The sequence below is a fragment of the Limulus polyphemus genome, unplaced genomic scaffold (assembly GCF_000517525.1).
Source record: "Limulus polyphemus unplaced genomic scaffold, Limulus_polyphemus-2.1.2 Scaffold295, whole genome shotgun sequence".
NCBI classification, from domain to species: Eukaryota; Metazoa; Arthropoda; class Merostomata; order Xiphosura; family Limulidae; genus Limulus; species Limulus polyphemus.
Window position 1 is genome coordinate 318,313 of NW_013665905.1, and position 10,921 is coordinate 329,233.

Here is a 10,921-nt window from a genome sequence, read left to right on the forward strand (position 1 = left end):
GCCACTTAAAACACCTAAGGTGATCGTTGTATTATATTCATTTTATATATGTTTTGCATAGTTAATACGTTGGCGTTTCAATTTCAATGTTACATGAAAAGTGCATTTTTATCGTGTTTCTGAGTTTTTCATTTCGTGCTGCTCTGTCTTAGTCTTTATAAAACTCACTTGGTTTGTTCTATGCATAATATTAAGAATTGCTCCCAAAATTGCTATTTCTGATAATTATAAATAAGTTTTGAAACATATCCGTTGAATATTACGTTTACCCGACCGAAGAAAAAGTGGAAAGCAGTCTCAAAACCTTCCCTGACTATTTGCGAAGAATCAGAGAAAGAGCAGACGTTCTCGGAACAAGTAACTACTACACAGCTACAAATGCAAAGATGGCTCCGCCTGTGAGCAAGAGACAACTCTTTAAAGTTAGAAAGACATGAAAGGTTGTTGTGACACAGAATTTTCCGATCTTTCCAGCAGATTTGTGGATTATAAAATATTTTTCAGACATTTTGTGTTACCTACTCGATATTGATTTATTGAAACAGCGCACTTTAGGGCTAGTAAGCTGCTGACAAATAACGGCATTCACACCATAAAATGAATAAATATATGCTACTCTCGTGAGTTTCAGTGACCATATCTTTAACACAATATACATGCTACACTCATGAGGTTCAATGAGCAAACCTACAACATATATTCAGGTGTAATGCTAAGGATACCTTCTCACTGTGATTTTTTTAAAATTTATATGAAACACTTATTACTGTGCTCCGAAGGAAGTGTGAAACGATCGTACCTATATACAGTAAAATATTCAACAAAGATAGTAAACAGTAGGTATGTAGGTTGGTTAAATATATGATACATACGGTAGACTGATTATACGTATTTATTGAGTATTGAGTGTGTAGCTACATATGGAAAACTCACTCATGTGCAATGAAGATAGAAAGAAAATAAGAGAGAATGTTATATACTAAAGTCCTTATCTTCTATAGTTGCGTGTGTACTAACTGTGGTTTTCCGCTACAAATAAGTGAATAATGAGCGACAGAGTATGTTCACCGTTTCACTCTCTCAAAAATTATATTGTGCTGAATTGTTTATAACTATTTTGCGTTTGTAATGTTGGATGTATAAACCGATAGATGGCGACAAAGTATGGTGAGCACTGAAAGCATCTACAGTGTTCATATTTTCTACTAACCAAAATTCGTGTGTTAGTATATTGTCCTCATAAACACACTTACATATTGATTATAATAAACGTCCATGGAATCACAGTAGCTTAAAAATCCAAGTACATCTAAGCACCTAATATCAAGAGAATGAACGGTAAAGAGAAAATACTGCTGAGATAAAAGTCATTTATTTCTTCTTTTTTTTTATATAATAATGTAAACTTGAACCTTTGCTCTTCATATAACTGTGTCCCTTGTACAGTATCGAATCTTCCCTGGAAAGACAACTTTAATAGTTACAGCGTAAAGCTGCGGAAAATGTACAAAATTATCAGGTAATTTTTTTATTTTGTTTTACCATACCACAACTATTTTAGTCTTTCAAAATTGTCCTTGCACGTCTACATTTGAGAAATAGAAAATTTAAACCTGTCTTTTGGTTTTTAGGAAATAATCGATTCTTTTTTTTTTAATTCCAGTAAAATGGTGACAGGTGCTGACCTCCACCACTGTCAATAGCAATTCATTCTATAAACCAATCGCTATGTTAGAAAAATAGATTAACTTGAGCCTAACCCGTTATTTTCCAAACCTTATATTTTTCACATGGAGCAGAGATATTTCTACATTCCAGTGCCCGTTTTTAATTGGTCAGAATTTGTATGCGTTACTTGAATACAGTATGGCGCTTTCACACCAGATTCGTTCCGAATTTTGAGGAAGACATTTCATCTTTTTCACTTGAAAGAGACAAGATGTGCAAGTTAAGTCTCGTCAGTATTGTTCTCTTCGTTGCCGCTGATGGTGCGATTACTTTTAACAATATAACATTTAATTATTTTAATTCATTTAAATCTTCATTTCCAATAATTTTACCGATTGACGATCGGCTTATCACGTTCAATTTATTTTGAATGGATAAAGCATGTCATTTTATTTATGTAATGATACAAGTCGTGTCTTGTCTCTTTCATTCTACCTGTAACAACTTGCTACACCTGTCATTCCACATCAGATCCTCGACTGTGATCAAACTTTCAAGGATGTCCCTACCCACCTCTAGAGAAAAATAAAAATCTAAACTCAACCTTTATTTTCAGTAAATTATTAATTCCCCTTTTAAAGTCTTGTAATATGCTGGCTTCCTCTACTGCTCACGGCAATTCATTCCATAAGCTAGTCATCGTAAAAAGTAAACAAAATTGGCTTAAATGGAGCCAGCTTGTCCTTTTCGTATCTTAAGCTTGTGTCCTCTCGTTCTACTACCCTCAGAGTATAGCGCAAATAAAACATAGCTCTTTATACTATCGCTCCCCAGGTTAATTTCATAAACTTCAATAATCTCACATGTTACTCTTCTTTTCCCAAGATAAAATTTGTCAAAATATGATAACCTATTCCTAAAAGATAACCCTGTCATCCTCAGAATCATCCGAGTATCCGTCTTTGAACCCTTTACAATAGATCGATATTCTTTCTAATAGGAGACCAAACTGTACACAATATTCCAAGTGAGCTTAATTTGTGATGTATATAGACAGATAATTACCGTTTCTTATTTGTAATCGTTCAATCACTGGAGTAATTTTAGGAAGGTATCAATGGAAATATATTTTCACCTCCACCTATAAAACGTTTTCGTATTTAGCAATATTTTCTCCCTCAAATTCAATATTAAAAATTTTAAATACCAATATTGTGTGCCCTGGCTGGTCCACCTATCGCTATGCCACTGAATCAATATACCTATATATTATGTTGTTATAAGCTACATTTTCAATTATTTAATTCGATCGTTAGCTAGATGGCGTATGACGTTAAAATCTTATAGGTTTGTGGAAGTAGGCCTAGAAAGTTCTTAATTTGACGTCACGAAAATGAGTAAATTGGGGAAGTTTCGAGAGACGAGAGTAAGTTATAAATACGAGAATCAATGAAGCCTTTGGTCAGTTGTAGTTAGTATTTTGTCTTAAGCCAGCAGTGAATAGTGAAAGGGTAGTGAGCCAGTAGGTTGTTGGTCCGTAAGTTTTACTAGCTCGTTTGCTTGTAGTTAAGCGCAAAGCTACACAAGGGGTTAGCTCTGCTGTGCCTACCACTAGTAATAGTATCCTGGTTTTTAGGGTTAAAAGCCTTCATATTTACCGCTGAGCCACTGGAGAACCTTTAAGGAAGAAATAAGTTAATTTATTATTGTAACGTGTACTGGGCTACGAACTATTTTCAAAAATGCTTGAAATGGGCCACTTCACAGCATTGCCGTAGGGGAAGGTTGCAGAAAAAATGGCTACAGTATGTTTCTGCCCGGATTTTTTGTAGGCCGTGAACACGGGTTCCGCACCATGTGCAGAGCACAGCGAGGCCTATAGTTAGGGTGTGTGAGGGAGTGCAGTAAATTCCCCCAGAGATTTTAAGCGTTTTATCTTTTAAAATGCAATGATGAAACTTGAAACAATGTATCAAAAATTCACAACTATTCATATAATATAAATATGATGAAATAGATACACTTTACAGTTTTATAAATAATGTTTTTTATTCATTCAGAATCTTGCCGTCCTAATATCTTTAGAAAATGAGCTGTTTTCCCCGATTACTTCTTCGTTTACCAAAGGAGTCAATAATCCAGTCCATATCATTAATTCGGACTTTGTTCGCAACATCTCTATTGCAGTAAACCATCGCCAGATTTCGAAGTTTTCCTGATCCATCGTAGAACGGAAGTAGGTGAGGATGTGGCGGAGACTACTGAAAGATCTTTCTGCACTTGCGGAAGTAACAGGTATGGTTACAAAATTTTTCACAAGTTGACTGTAGTGAGGTAAAAGTTTAAACACAGATCAATATTCAAGCCAGTGAACTAAAGGTGAAAGATTGGTGAAAAAAATGTTTTCTTGGGGGTCCATGCGCCTCTAAGCTAAAACAAGGTCAGAATCAATACTATAGAAAGATGAAGCTGTTTGAATATTTTCGATATCTTCCTCGGCAGCCGGCAATACAACATCTGCAAGAGCCGACAATATCTTTGACAGTTTTTTCTTAAAATCGCATTAGCATTTCTTTGGTAATGCTATCAATCACGTGGTAATAAAGTTTGTTCAAATAAAATGAGAAAGAATCGGTATATACAGTTGGTACCTACGGCGGTTCTCCCAGTTCTTGAAGTCTGTTGGAGCGAGTCTAAATAGGAGGTATTCATGCCTCGTGAAACACATACTCAGATTTTTTATCAAACTTATCTTCCACAGTTTTCACTTACATTGCATATTTGTCTGCGAGTTTCCATAAAATTCTACAGTATTCGGCTGTCTCGTGGTTTGTAAGAGTTTTGATGACAGACTGAGCAGTTGCTTGAGCTGTGCCTATATCTTTGTTAGTAGATACTGCGAGAGGGAGTTAACATGCGACAGAATAAATTCGAGAATCAGCAGGCACTTCTTCCTATACCCGTGAAACAATACCCTTTAGTCCTCCACTGATATTTGATGCACCATCAACACTCATTGCAACTAATTTTGATAAGTCGATGTCGTGTTTTTTGAGGACGAATTTTAATAAGTCAAATAAAGCATCTCCTGTGGTTGAAAGAGTGTCATAAAACCCAAAGAAACGTTCTTCGATGAATCCCATATACATAACACGGAAGCAGAATGACCCTTGTTCCTGCCGGACAATGTCGCTGGTTTCATCGGCTATAATGCTAAACTGTCCAGTGCTTTTGATGTACAGTGTTATGTGTCAGAATACTCGTTCAGCTATCAAGTCGATCAGCTCATTTTGGATTTCAGGAGATGTCCACTGCATATGGGCAAAAAACATTTTCTTAAGTTTTTCTTTCATCCAAGGAAGGTCCTGGGACCGGAAGCTAATTGACTGCAGAAAATTGCCCCTGTTTTGGTCGCTCACTTCTCCAAGATAACAGCGATTCTCATTGTCGCCACGCATTGGAATGTTTTGCTGACTGCAGTAAAAAATTACTTCATTAATAGCACGTAAATAATCACTGTTTTATTTCACTTGTTTTTAACGTTTAGTTTCTCACATTTGTAGATCTGTTGTTCCATGATCAGATATGTTCCTTTGACACATCCACCTGATCATGGCATTTTAATGATCCTTTTTTGTAGAATGCTGGTTGAGGATGTTAGGATGCTGCCAGTCTTTGAAGGTGAATTTCTTCTCTTTATCAAAGCAGAATTTTTCACAAGAAAAGCACTACACTTCAGCTTCATCAATGAAGTAGGAGCTCCAAGGATGATCCTTATACCGTGCAGGGTTAAAGCGATAATTTTGTGTACCAAATTTTGAAAGAGGAAATGATGGAAGAATGAGTTGCTAATGAGAGTCAAACTTAGTCACTGCAGGAGTTGGCTCTAAAGATTGAACATACTCATTTAACTTTATGTCTTCAACTTGAGTCTCAGATTCAACTAATTGTAATTTAGTTTAGGGAGGAAGCTGTTTCTCAGTATTTTTGTGTGCTGGAACTGTCTCCCCACTGGTTGAAGCTTGAGTTTGAGTGTCGGCGGCATGTTTTTCTTCTTGACCATCCGAAATTTCTTCCTCTTCTAGCCGTTTCTTTTTCCAAAAAACTGAAAATGTCTGGTTGAGCATGAGGAACAATACGTTTGGTTGCCACTTTCTGATTTGCCTTTAAAACATCGGAGTAAAAGCTTCTATCATGGCTTTATTTATTATCTTTTTGAAAGGTCTTCTAACAGACCAGACACATAATAGTCTCACGGTAATCCCGTTTTCTATTTGACATGTTCTACAAATGAAATTAAATACTTGAATAAAAAAAGAAGAAAAATCAGAATGAAAAAATTTAAATCAAACATGAACAGTAGAGCATGAAACGTAAATACAAGAAATACAAATTATAATTTTATGATATTTTGCTTTTCATGTAAATAAATGAATTATATAATTATATTTGCCCAGATTTTCACAATTATCTATTCGGATTAGCCCTGTTAGCCATATATGGCCGTATGGGCATGCTTCGCAGTACCGCAACATCTGTATTATAAAAAGTTGCGTACCAGCACTTCTAATCATTGCCAGAAGTGTGTATATAAGTACGTATTGCCATTTTTTCTTTGTCCACTTTTATTCCTCTTTTATGCATAACAACACTTTTTTTTTGCTATTTCAAGCACTATTTTTCACCAAATAATTTAAAATAATCCACCCAACGATAAAACAACGTCACAAAAACATTATTATTATATTAACTTTACTTCTACTACTAATAGCAACAGTGCACTGCCTCGATAACTTAAGCGCTATCACTACTGTATTAAGATTGCGGTTATGAAGTCCTATGAGGTGTTATATATATACTGTGTGTATTAGCATGTTGTGCATGTCAGCACAAAGAATTAAGGGAAAAAACTTATCTGCTACATACAGAAAGCTCGGTTTCCAGATGATGCGGCTAAAAAAGTTAAAATAACAATTTCGACACTGGTGCCCAAATTTTGAAACTGACTTAATTTTTATCTAAAACAATTGGGGGGTACGTCTTCCCTTCCCCTAATTATTGTGCCTATAGTTGATAAACGATAATCCAAATCCAAGACTCCCCACCCCTCGTTTGTAGTGCTTATGGTTGATAGGGGATAACTCAAGTCCAATTGAGTTTTTTAGAGTTGACTCAAAAAACTTTTGGCTAATTTTTATAGCCCTTAAGCCCCATAATTCTACTCCTTGGAGGTTTATAGAAAAGTATCATATTTTTTTCTAATTCTCACCTACTGAATAAACAATACATGTATGTTCTCTGCCAAATACTGGTAAAAAAAAGAAGCTAAATATGCTATCTGACTTGCTATTTCAATTCAAGCGACTCCAATTCAACTCAGCTTGGCCATGAGCATCAACAAGGCTGAGGGGCAAAAACTCAAGATTGTTGGTCTCAACCAGCAAAGCCCATGCTTTTCTCATGGCGAACTTTATGTTGGTTATCCCAGGGTTGGTGATGCCAAGAATCTTATCATCTTGCCACCAGATTGAAAAACAACCAATATTGTCTATCCTGAGGCACTGTAAGGATAAAAATTTGCAAAACACTGTGATAAAGTCTTATAGAAATATGTGATGTGAAATTCTCAGTGCAACGATAAAGTATCAAGATATAAATATATTATTCTTAACTCACAACAAAGATTTTATATTATACAATAAAATTGATGACTTCTATCAGTTTCTGAGAAAAACAAAATATTTGAAAAGATTTTTGGCTGTATCTCATATCTAAAATATTGTTACGACAGCGGGAGTCACGTGACGCTAGTTACACGTCATATTCTCGAACGTTCACGTCCCTTCCCGAAATCTCGAGAGCCTACTAGATATGCGGTAGTCTAGTATATATAAACCGGTCAAGACGAGACGGCAATAATGTAATGCTGTGTAATTGAACTGCGGACAGAGAGACATATTGTTGAGTCGAGCACGTGAGGCGTCATTGTGAATTATAGCGTTTGTTATAGCGGGACTGTGGAAATTAAGTGTATTGCAAAGTTGTATTCAGAAAGAATAAACCAGTTTTATTTAAGAAAGGACTTGTATCGGTAAAGTTTCTTCGGAAATAATTTTTACGGAAAATTAACTAAACGACCAGAGACGTAACAATACTTTTTCTCGATCTTATATGTCAATTTCATTTACAATTTTGTATACCTCAACAAATAGATCCCTTCTCTTATAATTTTGTCGATTTTTTTCATTACATTATATTTCCAATATCATTAAATCACTTTTCCATTGCTTCAGTAATATCAAGAATTTACAGTTAAGCAAACTTACGTGGCTCTTATTTGTGGATTCAAATAAGAAGATCAATGATAAATTTGTTCATTATCTCTAAAAAAACTATTGTCCATTACCTCGAACGTCAGCTAGTTTTGCTCCCATTGATACGAACGATAAGGCACTGTTGTATGAACAAATGTTGTTTTGGAAGTTTTGTAATGTGGAAAGTATAGATTTTGGCATAACTTCTTTCTTCGAGTTTTACTTTCCCTTTACAGCAACGGTTTTTGAATTTACTATCATATGGTATTTCCTTCTTAAAATGTTTCGAGTTACAAAATTTGCATATTGTTGACAGGTGAGTGTGACAAGAAGGGTCTGATTTTCTATTTGATGGCTCTGTAATCAAACAAGATCGAAGCCTAGGAAAATTATGCTTTGTTTGAGCGATGACGATATTATATTGAGTAATTTACGTTGAATTTCGTACTTATTGGAGGGATAATTTAAAGAAGAGGAGATGTAGAGAGAAAAAATATTACATTTCTCACACTAGGAGAAATTCAGTATTTTTAATATTGTCTTATAAATGTAAGAACTTAAAACTTGTATAATATTAAAATATGGATTATTAGTTGAGATTTTTTGCTACACTAATTGGTATAACATAAACAAAAAAGTAGCTTAATTAAATTGCTAAAGAAACCGCAGTCTTTTTAAATTTAACTTTTTTTCATACGGTGTGTCCCGCAAGGTACGTTAAAAAAATGGCTTTCCAGCCTGGCTTATACTATTACTAATACGTTAGCCCTTTTTCCGCAGTCTGACAGAAGCTTATAAAAGTTAACACTGATTTTCAATGAATAAGTATACCTATAGTGTTCTTATAATGAATATTTCTCAGTTAAATGGAAAAGAAATTGAGTTAACCAGAAACTTTAGTAATGAGTTAATTTGCATTATTGGAGGTACTTGTCTGTTACTAAGACTTGAACGACCACTAAAAAAAAACAAGGCCTGATGTTAGGCCTACGTTGTAATTCACTAGAATAAGAAATGTTAAGCTATCTGTAATTACGTGGAACTTGTGTGTGTCTGACTTTTTTATATGAAGCAAATTCGTGGCACACGATCTCACTTATTGTATTCTGTTCTCTAACGTTATTTGTTTATTTTAAAGGCGCTTGCAGTTAAATTCCAAAATCATAGAAATTTATCAGATGAATTCCGAAGTCCTATAGTTATCATAAACATATTTGTGCCATAACCCTTGATTATAATGTTGTCTCAATTATAGCTGGCATGTTTGTGTGTGAAAGTATCCTAATATTGACTTCTTCTTAATCACTGCAAAGTTCGTGGACAGCACTTATAATAACGTGAGAGTTTGTGGCTGATTGAAAACAAGAATTCGTCTAGAGCCATTTTTACTCTTTACAAGTGCAAGGAATTTCCCTCATTGGTTTGCAGTAATTTGGCTGGCATTATAGATTCGTATGAACTCTGTCTCGCTAGAGTACTCAATATGTTTTATGCTTTCTGTCAAAAAAGTCAACCCATAGCCATTGGGAATTATTATACAGTGGGATAATTTGATCAATGATGTTAATTTCCAGTTCATCAAAAGTGGGTGGAATGTTTCTAAGGACCTGAATCAATGTCATACCATCAATAATCAGGCACCATTACCTGGTACAGTGTCAGTGTGACATTGAGCTATGCTTTGAATGACATCCATGACCAGACTTATTAGTTTAAGAGTTCTATCTCTGCTGGCTAGAGGAAAGGAAACTTTCCCGAGTAAATTGAAGAGCATGTTTTCTATGACCATTATTCTTTTTTTGAAAAATGACAAGAATTTTAGCACATAACTTTTGATTACACGTGCATATCTCTTCACCACCTTTGATACTTTTATTATGTGTAGAAAAAGTTTTCAATTCTTGTGATTTTAGGGGTGCATAAAAGTCTTCCTTGTCAGAAAGCAAATTTTCAGTCATTAATGTTAGAGTTGCATCTTATTCCCCCCCCCCCTCAGTATTAATTGAGTTTCACTTTAATAATAGCAATCATCCCAGAACTGATGCAAACAAGATTCTTGTGACTGTTTAAAGGGGGTTAATCATTGAGTCTACAGTAGAAATAATCGTGATAGCTGTCTAGCCTGACTGTATTCGTTTCTACTCAAGATATTTTCTTTTTCTCATTTCTGCATTCTTTTCTGCTATTTCCTCACATTGTCTGGTAATGGAAGCCCTTTCCTGGTGTGAAATAGTCCACTGCTGAACTCTATCCCTGTTCAAAGTCACCCTAACAATGCCACCCTTTGTTTTGAATCTCTATTCAAGATTTGTTAAAGTGCCTGGTCACATGCAATGTAACATAGTCTAATCTAGCTTTAACTCTGCAGATTTCACAAGTGCTTATTACCACACATTAATTGCTTAAAAGTATAGAATGATCGTACATTTTGTATGTGCTACATTTTAAAGTGGAAGGTATCAGTTTAATCGGAGTAATAGTTTAACCGCAAGATCTGACTTGTGGTGACTTATTTAGTATAATTCTAGCTAATGTACCCATTCAACACACCAAAGACATAAGAAACCCTTGGTGGCTGAAATATGGAGCCAACTCGAAACCTCAACCCCCATTTCACTTCCCAGTGATCTAAGAGTGCCTTCGAAATTTGGTCAAGATAAATATAATAATATGTGGAACACATAAAGACCCCCTAATGATGCCATTATAGATAGATAGATATAACATAAAATTCACAATTTTAACAATGTTAACATTCACAACATTTTTCTCTTCATTTTGTATTGGTAAACTCTTTAGTTACATTTTCGAAATTTAATAAAACAGTTAGAATGAGCCTGACATGGCCAGATGGTTAGGGCGCTTCACTCGCAATCTGAGGGTCGCGGGTTCGAATCCCCATCCCACCAAACTTGCTCGCCCTTTCAGCCATGGGCGCA